Below are 22951 nucleotides of genomic sequence, written 5' to 3'. Positions count from 1 at the left end.
CAGCGCCTGCATGTGCCCACCAACCAGAAGCTCTCGGAGCCTCATCATGGTGGGGTTTTTACTGAGGTTTCATTTTGTAGGTATGATTGGTTAAATCATTGGCCATTGGTGATTGAACTCAATTTCCAGTCCTCTAATCGTGCCTGGTCTTCTAGCCACCAGCCCCTCTCCTGAAGCTATCTAGGGGCCCCCAGCCACCCGTCCTCTCCTTAGCATACAGAAGATCACTCCAGAGATTCCAAAGGTTTTAGGAGCTCTGTGTCAAGAACCGGTGAAAAAGACCAAACATAAATTTCTTACCGTAGAACAATCAGCCATGTGAGTCCATAGGGCAGTAAAGGTGCCAACCAGAAGGGCGCAAGGCCCGTCCTCTCAAAGGGCATGTCCTCTGGCTTCGGGGTGACTCACGGCAGTCTGAGTCCGAGATGTGTGGTCCTGACACTTTATCTGGCCTTAGGTACAATTTGCCTTCCCCGGCAGCTAAGTCCACTGAGTAAAGTGCACGTCCACCAGGCATTATGGTCATGGCAGGGAAAAGGTCAGAGGGAGCTGACCATTGCTCCCAGCACTGAATCTGGGACTCCCCCAGCATCCCTCACTTCCTGCTCCTCTCAGGCAGACTGATGCCTACACTCATCAGGGCTCACCATCTGGATCTCCAGCTGGGTCCATGCAACGGTGTCTTTCCATATTCCCAAGCCAGCTGACAACACAGTATCTGACCTAATGGCTACTTCCTTCTCCCTTCAAAAGGGGGTGGGGAGAGTTCGGACTATTAATCGTAAAAGACAACAGGCTGAACAACTGATTCTGATTAAGAAAAGATTCAAAAAAAACAAAACAAAAAAACACCAGACCACTGGCTCTGACTTTCCCAGCTCACCTGGATGGTTTTTTTCACTATACAGAAAGTGGGCCAATTGCTATCTGCATGGGTGCTTTAAATATTAGATCAGGAGATTGTGGCAACACCGGTCTTCAAACTGCAATGTGAAACAGCACTTGTCACAGGAGTTAACTCTTACCTGACTGGAAGGATGTCCTGCCTTTGAGACTTTTGAGTCCACCAAATAATAAAGCATTTTCTCAGGTGCGGGTCTTCCCAAAGGCAAAATAAATAGTAATGTGAGGGGTGAGGCCCCTCCCCCATTTCTCTGGGTCATAGTTCCTGAAGTCCCACTACCATCATTATTTTTTAACATATTTATTGAGCTGTGTGTGGGATTGCTCCCCCCAGCCCTCACTTAATTTCAAGTCAAGTCAACCAGCCTTTGAGCGGACTCCTGGGCCTGAGGACAAAAAGATTAAAATGGAATAAAGTTCCCCAAATACTTCCAGGGTTGATGTCCTCCAGCCGCCCAAAGGCGTGGATGAGCGAGTTGCTTTTCTTCCCGATCAGGAGTTTCCTTTCCGCTCAGGGGCGTCAGGAGAGGCAGGCCCAGCTCCGATGCACGGCGTGGGGGGCTCGCGACCCAGACCCCGGCTCGGTCTGGGGAGGCCGCCGGCGCGCTGCCCGGCCGGGAGCTCAGGGGTTAAGCGGTTTACGCCAGGCCCGCCCCGGGGCCGCGCTTCCCGCTTCGCCGCGGTTCCTCCCTCCGCCGGTGACGCCCCGGCCTTTGCCCAAATATGTCCCTTTCCCTCCTCCCTCGCCCGGCACCCGGCGCCCGTAGGCACCCCCGAGCCGCGGGGCTGGCACTCGGACGTCGCCCGGCCTCGGTGCCCCGGGCCGGCCCCGCCCGGAGCGCCCCTCCAGGATGCCCTTCCGGAAAGGTAGGCGGAGTCCCCCCACTAGCGCTCCCGGGCCGGAGCGGGAGACCTGCGCCGCCAGGTGCCGGGGGGCGGCCGGGAGGGCGCGGGGCCCTGCCCCGCACTGCCCCTCTCCTGCCACATCGCCCCTCCGACCCCACGTCTCCCCTTCCGGGCACTCGGCGGCCGACCCCACGTGCCGGAGCCGGTGCACAGAGCCGGCGCGCAGAGCGCGGTCGCGATATTTGGGCCGCACCCGGATTGCGCCGCAGCAAGTTCTGAGATCCAGGTGGAATCGGGTTCTCCCGGCGGACTGGAGATTTGGGGCGGGGGGTCGATTGTTCTACGGTGTCGAGAGGTTTGCAGCGTGGGGGCCCGGCGGCGCGCTCGGATTGCGGTCCGAGTTTCCGGGAGGGACTGGAGGGCGAGGGGTTGGGGCGGGGGCGCAGCTCGGCGGTGTGGAAACAGGTCCGAGTGTGGGTCCTGCCTTCGGCCTTTTCTACCCTCTGACTTTCGGGAAGTCAGTTAATCACCCGGAACCTCAGTTTCTTCATCCGCAAAACGAGCGCGTGAACCGGGACGACCATGTGGGCACAGGGACGGGTGAGAGGCGCGCGGCTCAGCATGCAGAGGCGCGGGGAAACGGCCGGCCGGCCAGGCAAGACCTGCCTCCCAGTGCCAGGCAGCTGGCACCCAGCGCCCCACCTGGCCCACCTGCACCGCAGGCTGGGTGCGCGAGGCCTGCCGGAAAATCCCAGATGCTCGCGGGGCCCCAATTTCCAGGCAGGGCGATGGAGGCCCTGCTGTGCCCAGGGCGCTGCAGAGCTGGGCCGGGACTTGCCACCCTCAGGTCGGAGCCTAGGATGGAGGAGACGCGTTTTTACTTTCCGAACAGAGCTGATTGGCTTCTCCTGCTTTTTCTGTTTGTGTTGGAAGGGGCTTGGGCTCGGTGACCCATTGTCACTCAGACCCAAGCCTTCCCCACCCCCACCTGGGTACCACTGACCGGGGCGAACAGAGAGGAACCGAGACTCCCTCCCAGGCACCCGGGTACCTGGGACTGGCCGCGTGGCTTCCAGCCGCTGCCTCCACCCCACCTTTCTGGCCGTCTCTTCACTTCTCTCATAATCCCGATTAATCGTCAGGTTAATGCTACGGTTGCCAGTATTACCCTATTGGCCTTTGGCCCTTAAATGGAGGTTGCTAAGGTGCCACTGTGAAGTCCTGGTTGTGAAGATGCATGGTTGGCACTCCCTGTGCTGTGGGGATGTTGAGAAGGAAGGTGAAAGCCACGAGCAGGGACAGAGGGTTCAGTCGGATCCTGAGCTGATGACGTGTGGTCCCAAACTCACCGTCTTCATTGGCTCCATTATTCCATATATAACGGCAAGGCCGTGTCCCTGGACGTTCTCCCGAGTCCCCAGCTGACCTCATTTAGCTGCAGTGTGAATGGTCATTTATCTGCTGTGTTCTGTGGTCTCTGGAGGCAAACTCCTAGAAGGCAAAGTGCCCGTTTACTTGTCACGCAGCTGGAGGGAGCCTTATGCAGGAGGCTTAAGTACCTGGGCTGTTGAGTGAGTGTTCACCTGTGAAGGTTTCCCTATGTGATGGCATCATTAGGTCACATGCGATAGACGTCTGTCTGCCCGCCGCCAACCACGTTAAGCTTTGACTTTTTTTTTTTTCTAATCTGAAGAGAACACTGCTGCCTGGAGAGGTGAATCCTGCCCCTCCATTCTGTGAATGCTGATTCCTAAAGGTCCAGGGTGTGAGAAACAGGCGTTGTTGGGTTTTCTGGAAGCTTTGGTGTGAGCCAGGGCAGGGGCCCTGGAGGGCTTGCTTCCAGCCCAAGGCAGAACCTCCCCACTTGGCTTGGTCGGAACCTCCTGTTGAGAAGTGAACACAGTAAGTGGAAGTGATGGCGAGGCCGGGTTTGTTCAATCTGGTGATGAGACGTCATCTGGACCTGCCTGGAGGTGGCAAGCTGGGCCCGTGACCAGGGATATGGTACCCCATCCCTGGAACTGTCCCGGTGCTGGAGACTTCAGTATATGTGTGTACATGGAATATATATACAGTATATATTCAGACTTCAGTATATATATACTCTTTTATACTTTTTTTTTTTTCCGGTACGCGGGCCTCTCACTGTTGTGGCGTGTCCCGTTGCGGAGCACAGGCTCCGGACGCGCAGGCTCAGCGGCCATGGCTCACGGGCCCAGCCGCTCCGCGGCATGTGGGATCTACCTGGACCGGGGCACGAACCTGTGTCCCCTGCATCAGCAGGCGGACTCTCAACCACTGCGCCACCAGGGAAGCCCCTCTTTTATACTTAAAAATTTTTTTGAACCATCTGAATCTATTAACTATTCAAAAAAAGTAATTTAAAAAATGGGAAATGAAGAGACTTTGCTTCTCTCCGCACAAAACAAAGAGAAGCCAGATGGAGAAGGGCTTCCTGGTAGCTGACGTCTAGAAGGTTAATTGACCGCTGATTCCCTTCACAGCCTGTGTTTCTGTGTCTTGACAAGTAAGACTCGGGGACCAGCTGGGTCAGGGCCTGGCAGGAAGCACACGCCCGCTCATATAGGGCAAGTTGAGAAGCATTTAATGAAGGCTGTTACAAAGGTTTGGGTTAGGGTAGAGGAAAACCACAGGGGATATTGCAGAAGCCTAGGCAGTCCCACCCCAGGCCTGAGGGGTGATGGTCCAGCAGTTACTGGAGCCAGTGGCCCAAGGGGGGCTGCCCCTCCCTGGAGGATGCAGGCAGCTTGTGGCCCCCGCAGAGGCCCCACGCTGCTCCCTCCCTCTGACCCCAGGACATGGGCAGTCGAGGGTCAGGGAGCCTGTCGTGTGTGTGCAGGTCAGCCTGAGGGGACCGGAGACGGGTGGATTTGCCCTTCGTGACAGCGGATCTGGGGGAACAAAGAGATGACCAGCCGATCTTTGGTACTTGTCCTGGGCCTTGCCTGTGAGAGGCTTGATCGATGGCACTGAATGTAATTAGGGCAGAGTTCAGTGACTGCACACCACACACTCGCTCACTCATTTATTCATTCGCTCATTCATTCATTCATTCTCTAGACAGAGCGCCTGCTCTGCGCCAGGCACGCTGGAGGTTCTCGGTGAATGACAGACTTGACAGTTGCCTCGCCGCAGTCACACCTCCCCGGCGTGGTCCACCTGCTCTGATAATGGCCAGCAGGGACTGTGTAGCCTGAGATGGGTGAAGAGTGGGGCGGGGTGGCGGGCAGTAGCCGATGGTGCCCTTCCCCGCCAGCTGAGGGGATGGCATGTGGGCACCGCGTTCACACTCACATCCGCCCTGGCCTCTCTGCTTGGTGGCTCCAGGGTGCTGGGGGCTAGTGGGGCGAACAGAGTCCGACCCTCAGCTGAGCTGCTGGAATTTTGAGATGGGCTCGAGTAAGAAGGAAATGCCCTGACGTGGACCATTAGGGAAACTCATGAGAACAAAGGGGTGGGAAGAACTTAGGTGGGCCTCAGGAGGAAGGTGATGAATGGGGTGATTAAAGCTGCCAACTTCTCTCTCTGGAGGATGTTAAAGGCAGGCTAGATGGTGATTTTCTAGGGGGTTGAGGAGTGCCCTGTTCAGAGACTGTGGTCTTGGCTAAATTCTCAAGGTCCCTTTCAGGTAGAGAAGCTGAAAAAAATGTCTTCAGATGGTGGAGTCCTAAGTATTCCTGCACATCCTACCTTCAGTAGGGATGGGGATAGGGGTGAAGGTTCTAATAATAAATAACAGTAAGAAACCAAACACACTTAGGGACCACCTTCCAGGTCCTGTGCTGAGTGCTTTGCACATGTGCATTTGTCCTCACAGCTACCCCAGGGGCTATTATTTTCACTGTGAACGTGAAGGAAGTGAGGCTCAGAGGGGCTCCATACACAACAGTCAACTCGTGTGCTGAGCAGTGCTGGACTGAGGCTCTGCCCTTCCGGCTCGGACCCCAGTGACGGGCTAGCTTGGGATGTGGTATGATGTGTGTCAGGCTGAGACCGTACAGTGTGATAAGTCTGCCGTTATGAACATCAGACGTCTTCCATGTTAGAAATGAGCCGAGAGACAGACTTAGATGCCTGACTCTTCTGAATCCTTGAGAGAGGCAGGTGGAAGGGATGGGACTGCACGTGGGGACAGTCAAGGTTCCCCTCTCTCCCGTGGCCCCAAGGGCACAGCTGTCAGGGGCTGGACTCATAACATGGGTCTGGTGTCATGGAGATGATACTCCAGCCAGATGACAAGTCACAGCTGCCCAGGAACTGCCCTGTCCCCTGCTGGGCACGGAGGCAAAGACAAGTCCCACTGTGGCAGGAGATGCAGCACCTTAGGGGTTCCTGCAGGTGAGCTGCTTGCAGCGGGAACTCCATCGCAGTTAGGTCAGCATTTTTGGATCCAAACCCGGGACCTCTCCTTCCTTTCACTCCCAGTAGGAGTGCAAAGAGCAGATCCCGACTAGACTGGGCAGGGCTGGGCTGGTCCCTGGTCCTTTCATCCCTCCCCTGAGCTCCGGTGCTGGGCAGGCACCGCCCTCCACTCTGGCGCCCTGCGGGCGGGCTCTGTCCTCAGGCAAACTTTCCTCCCTTGGGGTCTGGCAGCTTACTGGGCAGGACAGGGCTCCATTTCGGAGACTACTGCCCCAGGGAAGCAGCCGCCAACCAGGCTGGGCCTGCCCGTTTCCCTCAGGGCCTCTGTGTCCAGGTTTCCCTTCTGTCCTCTGCTTTGTCTTCTCAGGCCTTTGATTCCTGGGTTGCGCCCTTCTAATGCCTTCCCGTTATCTTAAAGCGTGTCCTCTGCTGTGGTCCGTGTCCTCAGTGTCCAGTAGTGGCCACCAACGTCCCTGTGCTCCCACATCTGTGCTTCCCTCCTGCATCCTCTCCCCTCCGAGGACCCAGCCGCACCCTCCCACATCCTTCACGGTACATTTGCACACACGTGGATATACACGTGGGCACGTGTAGGCTTCTGGTGGTTCCTTAAGGCCCTGCTCAAGTTCAAGTCTTCTCTGCCCCGTTTTCCATCTGTTCTATGCAGATGGGGCTCTTGCAGGCAGTTACTTGTCCTCACATTTAGTTGTCCTCCATTTGGGGGAGGGTCTAGATCTCTTACTTCTCTCTGGCCAGGTGGTAGCAAGTGCTTCATAAATCCTTTGCCTGGTTAATTTGTCCAAAACTCCATTTTCTTCTGCAGTGGGTAGATGCAGAGTCAAAGTAAGACCGTCAGATCCCTAATCACCGAAAGATTAGGGTCATTGTCCCACATGTAATTTAAAATAAAGACAATACCAAGTCATAAATATACGCAAGGTGGACACTCTTCTGGTTTTTACTATGGTCACGATTTTGGTGCTTTTGGGTGAAATCGCAGGGTCCAAACAACAATAACAACAGCACCTGATGCTGTGTGCCTGAGTGTGGTCTGCACCTTGGTTAGTTCAGACCTGGGGGCCCCGTGCAAGCAGGCACTCTTCTTGTGGAGCTAAAAGTACCACATGCTCAGGAACTGTACCTCCATGAATCGTCCAAGCATGCATCATCCCTTTACCTCCCCTGCAAGGAATGCGAATCTTTAACTTCACAGGACTTTCCCAGGGCAGGGCCTGGGTGGTCACCTCTGTCCCAGCTCCTGGCACCTACGTGGGTGGCCTCCTGTTTCCTCCTTATCTGCATCGGATTCCTGGGAGGTGCCGGAATCAGCACCTGGGGGGCCCTACAAGAGGCAGGCAGACTGTTTTCCCGTCCTTCCCAATTGCTGCATTTACATGAAAGCTGGATAAAACGAACACAGGAAGTCACAAAGTCACCGGAGAAGCCGGGGAAGGGCAGGGGGAGGGGCACAGGCAGTGAGGGGAGGGGACAAAGGAGGGGAGGGGAGGGGAGGGAGGTCAGGAGTGTTCCCAGCCCTGGCCCCTGGCCCGCCTGCTGTTCTGCAGGAGTTGAGGTCCGAGGTCTATAACCTAAGAGCCTGGGTCTTTTATAACCTCTGCCACAGCCCCCAGTGTGATGGCCCCAGGTGATGATCCGCAGAGCCCAAGAGGCAGAGGAGCCAGTCCTGTTTACAGACAGGCTCTTCTCTCAGCGTTTATTCATCATTGTTGGGACAGTCCTGAGAGCGGCTGGGGCAGGGCAGGTACCCACAGGTGGCAGAAGTGACGCGGTAGCTGCAGGAAGCATCTAAGGATGTGGGGCCGTGCCCTCAGCAGGAGTCAGACACCCCGGACGGGTGCTGGGAGACCCAGTGGTGGCAGGTCCACCGTGTTGGTGACGGGCTGGGTCTCAGGGCCACCCTTGGATGGCGCTCGGCCTTGCTTGACCCATCTGGAAACAAAGGGGGTGAAGTGAAATTCCCTGCAGCTCCAGCCCAGAGACTGATGCTTCCCAGTTGCTGGGACGCTTGTCACACATGCGCCCCGTCTCCCACTCCGAGCTCCTTGGCTAAGCTGGGCCATGGGAGGCTGGGGGTCCCCGCTGGGCCGGGTCCTCCAGGGACTCTGTCCCGGGCACCCTGGCCTGTCTCTCCAGCAGCTCCAGGCGGGCGGTGAGTGGCAAATGATGGCATCTTGGGCCTGCGGTCTCTGGTCTATGCACTCCTCCGGCTACGACTTCAGGACGGAAATTGGACCAAAAGGAAGTCAGTGTTGGAGCCCGCCTTTTGTGGAAGCACACGGTACCCTTCTGGAACCTACCCGTGATGTCTCCAGGCGGACATCATCCTGGGTCTGCATCCTGCAGGGAGCTCGTGGCCACCGTCTCTTGGCAGGTCTCCCCAGAGTCTAAAGGAATCACCAGTAGCAGGGCCTTCCGTGCGGAACTTCAGCAAAGCGTGACCGAGCCTCACGTGTTCACAGGGGGCCTGGGGAAGAGCTGTAAATCATGTATATCAAAAATCGAAGCCCCGGGGACTTTCCTGGCTATCCAGTGGTTAAGACTTTGCCTTCCAATGCAGTGGGTGCGGGTTCAATCCCTGGTTGGGGAGCTAAGATCCCACATTCCTCGGGGCCAAAAAACCAAAATATAAAACAGAAGCAGTATTGTAACAAACTCAATAATGACTTTGAAAAATGGTCCACATAGACTTCCCTGGTGGCTCAGTGGTTAAGAATCTGCCTGCCAATGCAGGGGACACGGGTTCGAGCTCTGGTCCGGGAAGATCCCACATGCCATGGAGCAACTAAGCCCATGCGCCACAAGTACTGAGACTGCGCTCTAGAGCACGCGAGCCACAACGACTGAGCCCACGTGCTACAACTACTGAGACTGCGCTCCTAGAGCCCATGCTCCGCAACAAGAGAAGCCACCGCAATGAGAAGCAAGTGTACCACAGCGAGGAGTAGCCCCCACTCGCCGCAGCTAGAGAAAGCCTGCGCGCAGCAACGAAGACCCAACACAGCCATAAATAAATAAGTGAATAAATAAATAAATAAAGTGGTTCATCTTATTAAAAAAAAAAAAGGTCCACATCAACAAGCCTTTAAAAAAACCCTGAAGCTCTAGTGTTTCCCATGTAAGTTCAATTGTGAGCAACTTGGAAAATGCAGAGAACCGAAAAGAAGAGCATGAAAAGCTGCTCGTCATTTCACGACCTGCAGAGAACAGTTCCAGGATTCCTCCTGGTGACAAGGCCAGTGGAGGGACAGCAGGAGCAAACCCCCATCCCACTGGGCTGAAATAGCACGTCCGGCTCCTGCCTGCATCGGTGTCCAGACTGAGCAAGGGGGCCCAGCCTGGAGGTGTCACGGCCCTGGTCAGGGGCCAGGCAGGCGACGTCTGCGGAACAGGAGGGTTTGGGGCCGTGCTGCCCTGGCCCTCCTGCCTGGAAGTGCAGGGATGCTGATGCTTTTTAGAAAACAACTGAGGGCCGATTGCTTTGGTATTTTGACTGTCGGCCTCACCTGCTGCACCCCAGCGATGGGATTCAGGAAGGCCTACTGCTGAGGCGTCATCCAGAGGCCTGGGGATGACGGCCAGTCTTCACAGGAAGGGCAAGATTCCATCAGCCGGTGGGGGTCGGACAGGAGCTTAGCAAGGTGCCCCCATGTGGGCTTTGAAGCAGGAAGAGAGAAGGAGAGAGGTCCTGAGCACAGAAAGATGCATTTTGATGCAGACTCTCGGGAAAGCCTGGCCCTCAGCAGCACGCCCCCTGACTGCAGGGGTAGCTCATGCATCCCGGGAACGATGGGTACAGGGGCACCGTTTATCTCATTCCTGGCCACAATTTGGGTTAACTGGGGAGTTTTTTAAAAAAAGTCGGATGCTCTGGAATTTCTGATTTAATGGTTCTGGGTTGATGCCTGGGCAGAAAGATTCATGAATCAGTCTTATCTGTAGGATACAAGGTACACGGTGACATTTCCAGTCTATTCCATTTCATTAACAAAGATTCTGGTCGGGCTCCAAAGACCCATTTCAAGGCCATCAATGGGGAGAGACCCACACTCTTGAAAATGCTAGGAAGCCCTCACCGGCACCTCCCAGACTCCCTTGCACCTCGGGTTCTGGGTGTGACTGAGGGTCTCCGTCAGGTCTGGGGGGTGCAAGTGACCTGCCTGACCTTTGGGGGGTGGGTTTCTGAGCCAGGGGCCCGTGGGAGGAAGCAGCAGATCCATCTAGAGGGAGGGAGGCCCCCATCAAGCAGCCATCTGCATGGGCCATGTTTTGCTGGAGAACATCATAAAGTAAACATTTTGGGAATATAGGAAAGGGAGAGTTACAGCTGAGGAACTTGAGAAGAAAAGGCAAGAAACACACTAGGAAGCTGGCTGCGCTGCCCCTGCCTGTGCCGACCGCCCCCAGGCCCGAGATGTTATCAATACTTTAGTTGCCCCCATTAGCCCTTCCATCATGCGGCAAATGTCTGTTCAGCGCCTTGTGGAGCAGGGCTGGGTCAAGTGCTGAGGGTGCAGCAGGGAACTGGACAGAGATACCTGCCCTCGTGGCCTTACGTCCTGACGGGGAGACAGACGGTAACAGACAAGTGAGTATGGTATGTGTCCAGTGGATACCAGTGCTGGGGAGAAAAATAACATAGGAAAGAAGAGGGAGGGGGCGGGGGCTGCTGTTTTAAGTAGGATGATAGGATGGTCACTGAGAGGACATCTGGGCAGAAACCGAAGGGACTGGGGGGGTGGACCACACGGTATCTTAGGAGAGTGTCCGGCAGGGGGATGTGTAGGTGCAAAGGCCCTGTGGCCACAGTGGGCTGAGTGTGGAGGCCAGTGGGGCTGGTGTTTAGTGGGTGTGGGACATGGCTCAGAAAGCATGGATCATTTGGGTCCTTGAGGCCGTGGTACGGCTTTGGCCTCCTCCTTGGAGTGGGTGGGAGGCCCTGGGAGGGTTTTAGTTGGGGCGAGGCTCTTAGGTTAGCAAACCCTCTGGATGGTCCGTGGCTGCCCTCCCGAGAGCAGGTTGCGGGTGGCATGGGAGTCGGCTAAGGTGGCCCGTGAGCGGTGCCGTGGGCTGGGGTCCGGGTTGTGCAGTGGGAGGTTGCGTTCTGAGTGTGTTCAGGAGGTAGAGACCGCGGGGCCTGTGGATGGACTGGACGTGGGGGGAGAGAGAGTGAGTCAGGGTAGCTCCCACGACTGCCCCCTGGCTGATCTGTGGGGATGCTGAGGATGTTAACAGCCTCAGGACCAGCCAAGGGGACAGGTCACAGCAGGGTGGGGTTAGGGGGCCCAGTGCCTGTTGAGTAACTACGAGAGGATTCGAGGGGTTTGGGACTCGGCACGCGGCCCTCTGCGAAGATCTGTTATGCTCCGGGCTCGTCTCCAGATAGATGCTTCTTGTAAGAAGCTTCCAAGTCAAATCAGCGTTGACCATTCTTGCCGCACGTAAGGGATCCGTCAAGTTTCCATGTGGCGCTGGGCACAGATAGTTTCCAAGCTGGGAGGGAAGCGACTGGTAGGTTTCCCACGGGGCCCGTGTTTCCATGTCAGTAGTACCAAAGTAGCAATTAAATTTCTCTCCCTTCCTCAGTTTCCTTAAAGTGTGAAGGCCCCCATTGTGGGGAGAAAAGGAAAACCCCACTCCAGGAAGGCTTCCTGAACAAACTCAGGCCGGCCACCAGCTGACCAAGTTAGCCTCCTAATGGGGTGACCAGCTCACCGGGGATCACCCGCGATTTCCCTGTTTCAGCCTCGACAGTCCCAAGACCCAGCCACTTCCTCATCCCAGGCAAACTGGGACAGTGGGTCAGCCTCCCCACCTCCAGCCAACCCTCATGCCTTGGGCTTGGTGACCCCTAGACGGCCTCATGTTAGAGAAAGAGGTTTGAAAACCTCAACCACGTTTGAAAAACAAATCGAATCCAAGCTAATTCTGTGGCCCTGGGTTACAGCTTGAAAGTATGGAAAATACGTTTCAAAGCAATTCTGCCAACAGCCACATCAGGAAATCAGAGCAAGAATTTTATCATCAACTTGCTGTAATAACAGCACAGGAGTCTGAATCTGCAAATTGCCTGGTTTCAGTGTGAAAAGCCTAAAACTTAAATGTCATCCCCTTTTCATGAAAATGAGCCAGTCAGCATCCACTTTACCACGAATCATGTTTGCTGTTGTTGCATCATTTCCCAGATATAAGTGGGGAAAAGAAAACAGAAAGCAGTTCCAGCTGAAATCATGTTTGGTGCAAATCCCGGATGATATAAAAGCTTTTTGTATAAAGTCATTTGAATGCAGTGAAAGGTCATATGGTCACTACTGCTTTAGAGGAAATTGGTTTCTTAACCATGTAAAACTCTTACAAATTCATTGTGGATGCCTCCTAATAAGTAATACATGGCATGACACTAAACTGGTCATCCGCTCTCCAGGAGAGCCAGCTGTGCCCAGCAAGGGGACAGGCCTGTGTGTCTCCGTGGCCATGTTCCTTTCTCTGGCTTCTGTTAGAAATAACCAGATGACTGGTAAAAGCCTTAAAAATCAGGGAGTGTGTAACGGGCTGAAGAAAAAAAAGAGAAATTTAGCCTCTTCACTTCTCAGGAAAACACAGATGGAGATCACCGTGGAAGGCTCCCTTTTACCCTTCTTTGCTGGCAGAAATGAAGTCTGACGTTATCAGGTGTCTGGGAGAATACTGGTCAGAAGGGTCTCTGATATATTGCTGGTGGGCGTGGGAAAGTTTGGAATTGTAAAGTTGAAATCCGCACACCCTGTAACTAGGTGTCATTCCTGATGTGTCACAGAGACACTTCTGGGCCGCTGGCATTCACTCTAAGACTCTATTAGGAATGCCTTTAAACAACCCGAAAGCACACGGACAAGAGAAGAATGAATTCACTCTTGGTATAGTCCCATAACAGAATATTCTGTGGCCGTCTGAATGAGCTACACTGTGAAGACAGCTACTCTCAGTATTGCCCGTGACAATTTTAAAAATCTCAAAACATTAGATACAGTCAGATACTTCTTTAAAAATAAAATTAAAACAACAAAAACTAAACAATATGCTTTTGAGGAATACCTATATAATAAAATGATATTTCTTTTATGAGATTCAGGAGAATGGTTACTTCTCTCTCGTACAGACAGATGTCATCAGAGCCGGTAATTCAGATGTCGATTGGCTGATAGATTCCTGGTTGTCTATTATATCATTAAAACGAACCAACATACAGAAGAGGGCCATTCAGGGGTCAAGGATGGGAGCATGAGATGAACCAAGGGTTAAGAGTTCTCTGTACCCAAATCACCAAAGCATGGAGAGGAATTTTCCTTCCTACTTGTTAAAAAGATCAACAGCTCCCAAAGCTGTAAGTTTTCATGGTTTATAAAATAGCTGTAAGGCAGTTAGATTGCCGTTTGTGCCCACAGAAGGGATTGTTTGCTAAGTGAGTGGACGTGTAGCAAGAAGAAGACAGTCAATCCAGGACTGAATGTCACATGGCATCTAAATAGAACATAAAGTCGTATTTTAAAATTTTAAATTCTTGTTTCTACTATTACCAATTATATTTAAGTTTTAACAGAGAAATGAAATGATTTGGAGAGTCCATTTCAAATAGTAGGTACTTTAAAGTATTAGGTCCTTAGAGGGAGGGACCCAGATTAGAGACAGGACAGTAAATGCTGTGGGTGGTCCTGCCCGGGGTCCTGGGCGTGATGGTGCCGATTGGCAGAATTCATTTGGAGCCTGTATCGTATTTGAGTTAATTTCCTGCTTTTGATGGTTGTCCTGTGGTTATGCGTGTAGGCGAGCATCTTTGTTTTTAGGTAAATATTAAGAAGGAATGGGGCACATTTTATCCTTGTGGTTCCAAAAAAAATACTATGTATGAATATTTAATAATTAAAATACTATGTGTGGTATTTTGTATATGTAAGATATGTATATATTTACTTAAATAGTGATAACACAGACTGATAAAGTAAATATGGCAAAATGTTAACAACTGGTGAATCTGGGTGGAGGATACATGGAAGTTCTTTGTGCTACTTGAAATTCTTCTGTAAGTTTAAAATTATGTCAAAATGAGAAGGTAAAACAGAGGTGGGAGATGTGTGGTCACCTCTCCAGCCTCATCGCCTTCCCCTGCCCCTGGTTCCTCTTGGCACTTCCCATCACTCTCCTCGGCTGTCTTCACCCCACTGTGTCTAAGGGCACAGACAAGGGCACTTTAAAAAAATTAAAAAAAATTTTTTTGGCTGTGCCACACAGCCCCCCCAGGGATTGAACCTGCGCCCCCAGCAGTGGATGTGTGGAGTCTTAACCACTGGACTGCCAGGAAAGTCCCAGCAAGGGCACTTCTTATACAAAGGTTTCATCGACTGTATAACCCAACAGTTCCACTCCTAGGAATATGCCCCAGAGAATTGAAAAAACACATCTATGCAAAAAGATACGCGTGCATTTTCATAGCAGCATTACTCATAATCCCCCAAAAGGAGAAGCCACCCAATGTCAGTGGACTGATAAATATTTTAAAATGTGGTATATCCATACAATGAAATACTATTCAGCAACAAAAAGGAATGAAATATGCCACAACCTAGACAACCTAGAAACACTCTAAGTGAAAAAGCTATTTCCAAAAGATTGTATGATTTCATGGATACTTACTGTCCAGAAAAGGCAAATCTATAGAGACAGTAAGTAGATTTGAGGTTGCCTAGAAGTTAGAGGGGGAGGAAGATGGGGATTGAGACAGCTTAAGAGTTCTTCCAGGGTGGGGGGGGGGATGGAAAGGTTCTGGATTTGTGATGTTTGCACAAGTCTGTGGATATACTAAGAAACAGTGAATTGCATGGTTTTAAATGGGTGAATTAGATCTCAAGAAAGCTGTTCCAAGAAACAAACAAAAAGAATTCACTGTCTTCACAGCGGCTGGTTTCTCATCCTTTGAGAAGCAAGGTTTGGCTCCACTTCCTGATGAGCAGAAAGAGAAAGATTTCATAGACCTCGTCAAGGTGACGGGTGACCAGGAGGAATGGCTGAGGCTGCTCCTGGGTTCCAGGTTCCGTCTGGACTTCTGCCTGCCCATCACTTCCTTGTCCTTCTAACGTGAGGGCCAGCTTCGGGGCAGGGGTGACGTGGACCTTGACCTGGGAGCTGCCTCAGGAGACCTCTGGGAGTATGGGAGTGTGCTGGGCAGGCGGGAGGGACCTGGGTTCCAGTCCTGGGATGTCTCTACCTGTCGAGGGACCTCTGATGGTCACTTCATCTCTCTGGACCTTCATTCTCTCCTCTATAAAATGGAGGAGTTAACTGGGTCATCTCTTCCAGCAAGTTCCTTCTGCAGTTCTAGTGGTCTTCTTTCATCTCTCATGCTGTTAGGATTAACAGCATGAAACATGCATTTGATTTTTAGCCCCAAGGGCTACTCTCCCGTTGCGGAGCACAGGCTCCGGACGCGCAGGCTCAGCGGCCATGGCTCACGGGCCCAGCCGCTCCGCGGCACGTGGGATCTTCCCGGACCGGGGCACGAACCCGTGTCCCCTGCATCGGCAGGCAGACTCTCAACCACTGTGCCACCAGGGAAGCCCCTGTAGGTTTGTGTCTCTCAGTCCCCTACCCCTATATCTTGCTCCTCCCCCTTCCCCCTCCCCACGTGTAACCACTAGTTTGCTCTCTATATCTGTGAGTTTGTTTCTCTTTTGTTATATTCACTAGTTTTATTTATTTATTTATTTAATTTATTTTTGGCTACGTTTGGTCTTCGTTGCTGCGCTCGGGCTTTCTCTAGTTGCGGCGAGCGGGGGCCACCCTTCATGTCGGTGAACGGGCTTCTCATTGCGGTGGCCTGTCCCGTTGCGGAGCACAGGCTCCAGGCGCGTGGGCTTCAGCAGTTGTGGCTCGCGGGCTCTAGAGCACAGGCTCAGCAGTTGTGGCGCACGGGCTTAGCCACTCCGCGGCATGTGGGATCCCCCCGGACCAGGGCTCGAACCCATGTCCCCTGCATTGGCAGGGGGGTTCTTAAGCACTGCACCACCAGGGAAGCCCACTAGTTTATGGTTTAGATTCCACATATAAATGATATCATACAGTATTTGTCTTTCTCCATCTGATTTATTTCACTGAGCATAATGCCCTCCAAGTCCATCCATGTTGCTGCAAATGGCAAAATTTCATTCTTTTTTTTTAACATTACATATCTTTTGAAGGTGGCTTCTTTCCATCAACATTCTGACCATGAGATTTTCTCATGTGGTTGTTTGTAGAAGGCTTAGTTCATCCTTTTTGCTGTGGAGTGTTTCGTTGTGTCCTTTCTGTTGTTCGTGGACCTTTGGGTTTTTGGTTTGGGGTTATTACACCCTGAGCTCCGATGAACATTTTATTTGTACCTGCCTTTTGGTGGTGAAAACACTCATTTCTGTGGACTTGCCAGCTGATGGTGGAGGTGGGGGTTTAGTTCCTCTAGCACCTGGCTGTAGATGAACTTCTCTCTCCTTTGTGGATTAGAGATTGTGTTTTCTACTTGATGTTGGGGAAGGATGCTGTCTTCCTTGGGAAAAGTTTACCTTCCAGAGATTTTTTTCCCCTCGTATCTTCCTTATTCTGCCTTCGCTCTCGGAAACACAAAGTTTTGCAATTCTTTACATTTCTTGCAATTTCATTGCATGCTTTTCCTTGTGCACACCCCTCACTTTCCCAGCTCTGCTTTTCTCATCAGCTCCCTCCTTGGATGCATCTGTACCCTACCCTTCAAGGCCCAACTCAAAACACAGGCTGCCTTAAAGTCTTTTTAAAATTTGTCTAGTGTTTTATTTTATTTTATTTTTTTTGCAGTACACGGGCCTCTCACTGTTGTGGCCTCTCCCGTTGTGGAGCACAGATCCAGATGTGCAGGCTCAGCGGCCATGGCTCACGGGCCCAGCCGCTCCGCGGCATGTGGGATCTTCCCGGACCGGGGCACGAACCCGCGTCCCCTGCATCGGCAGGTGGACTCTCAACCACTGCGCCACCAGGGAAGCCCTAGTGTTTTATTTTTAAAATGTTTATAGGTGTTGAATTCGCTATTACAGTAGGAGCAATTCTTTGCAAAAAAGATCCAGCATTTTCTTATTTTTAAATTTAATTAATTTTTTTAAAATTTAGCCTTACAGTCTTCAAGCTGGAGGTAGTCGTGGTTCCTGTGCTGTGTGTTCATTCCATTTCCCCAGCCAGACTGTAAGCTCCCAGGTAGTGTTCTGTTGTCCAGCCTCGGGCCTGGTAGATGACTGATAACCATATATTGAATTAACTAATGAATTAATAGGAACATTAATACTTCAGTGCACAGAAGAGGCCTCAAAGAATGTCATTCTCTGACTTGAGGGTCTTTCTTGCTTCTTGATTAAATCAGAAACTTATCCCAGTCCCTGACAACGATCACACAGAAGGTGCGCTTCCCGCGAAGGAACAGAAGCCCGAAAACCGACACCTTTTCCAGAGTCTCTGGGGTTTGCAGCTGCCTGTCTTGGGAGCACCCAGCCACTAGGCCTTCATGTGTTGTTGACCCTGCAGAATAGCTCTGATGACTTCTTCTGGGGCATTTCCTCGAGTTTTATTCTGCATTGCACCTCTCCTTCATTGCTCCCCCTTCTAACCAAACACCTCTTTTGCAGAGAGAGACGAGTTAGACGCTGTTCTCTCCAAGATGCTTAGGTAGGATCCTAAGTTATTTCCGGCCGGGATAGCCACCATCACAACCATGCAGGGCGTCTGGGGGGACGTTAAGAACGAATCAGAACCCCTGAGAGGACCCCCCTGGAACATGAGGTGATAGAGTTCAGGCGGTCCTGGGTCTCCTCCTGAAGGTTTGAGAACCACTGCAGTGTGTGTGAGATGAATGGACAGGACAGGCCTGGCTGGCCTCCCGTAACAAAGGAGACACGAGCTGCTCAAGTGACAGCAGAAATGTGTCCCAGCACAAGTGGCCAAAGGGAGGCCCAGGTTTCAAGAGACCTTTTCTGTGACCACCTGTGCTTCCTAATTATCAATGTCCACGTTGTTCTGTGATCTGCAGCAGAAATGGCAGCATCTGCCCTTCTCAAAGTCTGTGATAAAGTGGCCGCCCACTGAGCGTGTGAGCCTCCCTAAAGGGGACAACTGCCCTGCTCGGGAGGTGGGGGGTGCTGAGAGCCATCCGGATGTGACAAGTATCCCTTGAGCACAGCCAAGGGAACCAGCACAGCTGTTGTCTACGGATAAAGCTCAGCCTTTATAGGATTATAATGGATATTACTAAAGGGTTTGACATTTATTTGATCTGTGTACTTCTTTGTTTGTTCGCATGTGGTGACGGAGGATTAAAACCTAGGGGAAGGCATGTAGAGTCCCTGGGAGATGGTAATTCCCGATGGAAATTTAGTAAAACCCCTTGGGATGAAGCATCAGGGGGACAAAAAAGCCCCTTAACTCCCCCACCATTACCTACTCCCCGTCCTCCACGATGGGAAAGAGGATCAAGCATGGGAATGTTTAGATTGAAACAGCCCACATTAAAAGAGCAGATGAATGATTTATGGCCTCCTTGAGGAGTCTGGGATAAATTTGGTACAAAATGGTATTGGTATAATAATTGCTTAATACCAGGAAAGATTATGGCACGAACATATTCCATGATGATATATTATGCATAATATAAAATGTCTTATAAACCGGGTGTGTGTGGATCTTCTTTAATCGCCGACTCTGTCCTCCCTTCGGGTTTTCCCTGCACTGCCGAGGCTGGACCGCGGCAGGGGGGCCTGGGAGCAGATGGGAAATCTTTTCCTGCACTGAATTTTGGATAAAACACTTGGGACTCATTTGCCCCAGACGTGTCCCTTTAATTGCATATGTATTTTATTTGTGTGTCTACACAAACATAACACTTTTAACTTACACTTGATGACTCAGGAATAGTTTTCGGCTGCATGAGCGTTAATTGCGTGTGTCAGGAAAGTAATAAAAGTGTGTGACGGCAACGAGGGACACTCCTTGCCTGGAGGGTTTTCCATTTCTGTCTCTCTTTTTACTTTAAAAAATGTTAAGCATTTAGCAAAGTTGCAGGCATGGCACAGGGCACAACCTGTGCCACCTGGATTCCCCGGCTGTTGCATTTTTCTGTGTTATTGTCTCAACCTGTTTTGCTATTGTTGAACCATTTGAGACTTTGTTGCAGACATAATGACACATCATCCCTAAATAATTCAGCGTGTTCCTCCCCAGATCAAGAATGTTCTCTCTCCCTCTTTTTTTTTTTTTTTTTTTAATAAACTTCTTTTTCTTTCTTTATTTTTGGCTGCGTTGGGTCTTAATTGTGACCCGCGGGCTTCTCACTTCGGTGGCTTCTCTTGTTGCGGGGCTCGGTCTCTAGGCTCGCGGGCTCTAGAGCACAGGCTCAGTAGTTGTGGTGCACGGGCTTAGTTGCTCCGCAGCACGTGGGATCTTCCCGGGCCAGAGATCGAACCTGTGTCCCCTGCATTGGCAGGTGGATTCTGTTTTTTTCTTTTTAACATCTTTATTGGAGTATAATTGCTTTACAGTGGTGTGTTAGTTTCTGCTGTATAACAGAGTGTATCAGCTATATGCACACACATAGCCCCATATCCCCTCCCTCTTGCGTCTCCCTCCCACCCTCCCTATCCCACCCCTCTAGGTGGTCACAAAGCACCGAGCTGATCTCCCTGTGCTATGCAGCTGCTTCCCACTAGCTATCTATTTTACATTTGGTAGTAAATATATGTCAGTGCTACTCTCTCACTTCATCCCAGTTTACCCTTCCCCCTCCCGGTGTCCTCAAGTCCATTTTCTATGTCTGCGTCTTTATTCCTGTCCTGCCCCTAGGTTCATTAGAACGTTTTTTTTTTTTTTTTTTTTTTTAGATTCCATATATATGTGTTAGCATACGGTATTTGTTTTTCTCTTTCTGACTTACTTCACTCTGTATGACACTCTGGGTCCATCCACCTCACTACAAATAAATCAATTTCATTTCTTTTTTATGGCTGAGTAATATTCCATTGTATATATGTGCCACATCTTTATCCATTCATCTGTCGATGGACACTTAGGTTGCTTCCATGTCCTGGCTATGGCAGGTGGATTCTTAACCACTGCACCACCAGGGAAGTCCAAGAACGTTCTCTTAATTTGTCCATATGGATTCGGGGATTTTTAAAATTATGATCGCATGTGTTAGAATCCATTCCCGAGGTGATGCATTTTGATGCTCAAATCATCCCAGATTTGGCTGAGACCCTTTCAACATGGCTGCCATGTCTCTTTGACACATTCCCTTTGCTTTCTGAGCTCTTCCTTACTTTCTGGCACAATCAGGTTCTGCAGGCTCGCCTCTACAGCCTGTCTCAGCCTTGGGATCAGCCATTTCTCCAGGGAGCCCTGGTTACTTTCACCAGAGGGTGGGAGTTAGAAGCCAGATCTGCGCTCTGGTTTGCTTCCTGCACCCGGGCTACCACTGTTTCTAGGGCCTTTTCAGTGGGCAGAGCTAGGAAACAGACGCTTTAAAATATCATAAATTCATACTGCTCCCTTGCATTCCGGTCCAATACCAGACAGTTCTTCCTCTCCTTCCCCTCCAATTCCATATTTACTTTTTATATTTTCCCCAGGAATCTTTTCTGTTTTTTTAAAAAAAATCTTGGATCTCCTTTACTCCTGGTGTTATTAATTTGGTAAACAAAATTCCTCATGATGAATGCCTGATTCCCCACGAGCAATGGCAGTGAATGGATCATAAATTCAGTGCACAGGTGGGGGCTGACACAGAGCCTTCTGGGGCCTTAAAAAATATCTGCACAGGCAGGGGGTTCTGCAGGAAACACAACCAGGAATTCTTCATGTTATTTCTGTACCTGCCAGTCATTTCACAATGCATGTATGTTACTTTAAAAATAAGACACAGGAATTTCTAAGGGAAAAGTTCGGGGGATGGGGTGTAGAAGCCCCTCGCCTGCTATCCACGCCGCCCCCGCCCCCCGGCCTCCTGGGCAGCAGGGCTGTTCCTCACCCACACTGATGGGAGCAGATAAGCAACAGGCAGCTCGGACTATCAGGCATTTAAAAAGGAGAAAGGAAAAGAAAAATACTGAGGAAAACCAACACTAGAAGAGAGAAGCCACAAGCTTAACAGATACAAGTATTAACAGACAAGACGGAGTTCTTAGAGAACACAGAGGCAGACTGTGGGATTGATGATTAACATCTTCAGAATGATTAAAGCGGAGTCACATTGTGAAGAGGCCGCAGCTAGAGCCCTGCTTCTCGAGGTGTGGTCCCCCTCGCTGTGACCTGGGAGCTTGTTAGAAATCCAGAATCTCAGGCCTCACCCCAGAATGACAACAGGACCTGTAGTTTCCCAAGACCCACAGGTGATCTATATGCCTATTGATGTCTGCAGCGCTGAGCTGGAGGGCCTGGCGTTTGAGATTTTGATGATTGGATGGAAAAAATGATTGGTGGACTGGAAAGCAGAAGTAGATTCAGCTGAACTGAAAATTAGTGAGTCAGAAGCCCCAGGTGAGGTGGTCTCTTTTCGTACTGCATCTGAGCTTTCACTGGCAAAACCAGACATTAGGGGAAAACAAGGAAAACTATTTTTTCTTGGAATCCTATATTTAGTATATAAGGTACCAGTGAAATGAGAGCAAAATAAAGACGCATTTAGGATGTCAAAGATTCAGACAAGTTACTAGGCTCATGCCCTCTGGCAGAGGGTCTGGGGAGTGAGGGGGACTGAAGGATGAGAAAGGTAGCTGAAAGAATTTAACGTTATTAGATACAAGAAACAGTGGTGAGTAACGAAATAGAAAACCTAGATTAGGTTTCAGTAACTCTCGATGAGTAATTTTAAAATATGTATAACTAAAATCCTAGATAATCTCAAGATGGAAGGTTGCAGAGGGACGAGAGAGGCGGGCAAAAAAAAAAAAAGCCCTATATGGATCGGATGCCAACATTCCATCCTACATATTGCAGGGGAGGAAAGAAATTTTCCCTCCACCCTTCTGGGTCGTTGGCTGAGGACTCCCCCTCCAACAACAAAAAAGATGAATAGGAAAAAAATTGTTAAATGATGGACGTACGTGTACCCACAAAGATATGAGATTCAAAAGGCTGCCAGGCAGTTGAGGCTTATATACCCTCCTGAGCTAGGCAAGGCCGGGGATGGGGGTCTGGGGACTTCTCAGGGGAGGAAGGCAGTTCGCTGGAAGGCGGGGCGTGGAAAGGTGTGGTCCACAGCCCCCCGCCCTGCAGACAGGTGTCTCAGGTGAAGAAGTGCTGCTTCCCAGAAAGTACCCCCCTTCTAATGTCAATTCCCCTTGTAAAAGGGTAACTTCTGCTGTGTCTGCGGTTTCTCAAAAATAACCAGCTCAAAATAACCCTTAAGCCAAGAGGCACATTTTGGTGTGGCAGATTCTGCCGCCCTTGATACAACTCCTGGAGCCAGGCTGTGGGGACGGAGGTGGGCAGGTACCGTGGGATAAGGCGGAGCAGGTGGGCAGGGCTTTGCGGCGTCTCCCGGGCGGGAGGCCAGGCAGGAGCCTGCAGGTGGAGCCCTGCTCTAGCCGCCGCCTCGCCCTCCTGGGGCTGATGGCCTGCGCGCAGGTCAGCTGAGCCGGGCCGCCCCTGGAGAGGTCACTCCCGAACACGAGGCAGCGGCGGGGCGGGGCCTGGCGGGCGGGGCAGGACAGGGTGTGCGGTCGGGCGCGCGGATTGGCTGTCGGCGCGGCGCACGGGCCGGTCAGCGCGCGCCGCGCCCCGCCCC

The sequence above is a fragment of the Lipotes vexillifer genome, unplaced genomic scaffold (assembly GCF_000442215.2).
Source record: "Lipotes vexillifer unplaced genomic scaffold, Lipotes_vexillifer_v1.1 scaffold7, whole genome shotgun sequence".
NCBI classification, from domain to species: Eukaryota; Metazoa; Chordata; class Mammalia; order Artiodactyla; family Lipotidae; genus Lipotes; species Lipotes vexillifer.
Note: the sequence above shows the minus strand (reverse complement) of the source record.